The 328-nt window shown below is 48.5% G+C and overlaps 1 protein-coding gene across 2 annotated transcripts in view; it reads left to right on the top strand.

The window, feature by feature from the left end:
* LOC107689608 (argininosuccinate synthase) overlaps positions 1–328 on the top strand; it is a 42,070-nt gene that overhangs the window by 33,345 nt on the left and 8,397 nt on the right. The gene's annotated exons all lie outside the window — the stretch shown is intronic.

Raw genomic sequence — 328 nt, 5'->3', positions numbered from 1 at the left:
GTGTCTGTCTGTTTCTCTGTCTCTCTGTCTGTCTGTCTGTCTGTGTCCGTCTGTTTCTCTGTCTGTCTGTCTGTCTGTGTGTCCATCTGTTTCTCTGTCTGTCTGTCTGTCCGTCTGTTTCTCTGTCTGTCTGTCTGTCTGTGTGTCCATCTGTTTCTCTGTCTGTCTGTCTGTCCGTCTGTTTCTCTGTCTGTCTGTCTGTCAGTCTGTCTGTCTGTTTCTCTGTCTGTGTGTGTGTGTGTCCATCTGTTTCTCTGTCTGTCTGTCTGTGTCCGTCTGTCTGTCTGTCTGTCTGTCTGTCTGTCTGTCTGTTTCTCTGTCTGTGTCT

The sequence above is a fragment of the Sinocyclocheilus anshuiensis genome, unplaced genomic scaffold (genome assembly GCF_001515605.1).
Source record: "Sinocyclocheilus anshuiensis isolate Anshui unplaced genomic scaffold, SAMN03320099.WGS_v1.1 scaffold1613, whole genome shotgun sequence".
NCBI lineage: Eukaryota > Metazoa > Chordata > Actinopteri > Cypriniformes > Cyprinidae > Sinocyclocheilus > Sinocyclocheilus anshuiensis.
This window is presented reverse-complemented; position numbering and strand designations above follow the sequence as displayed.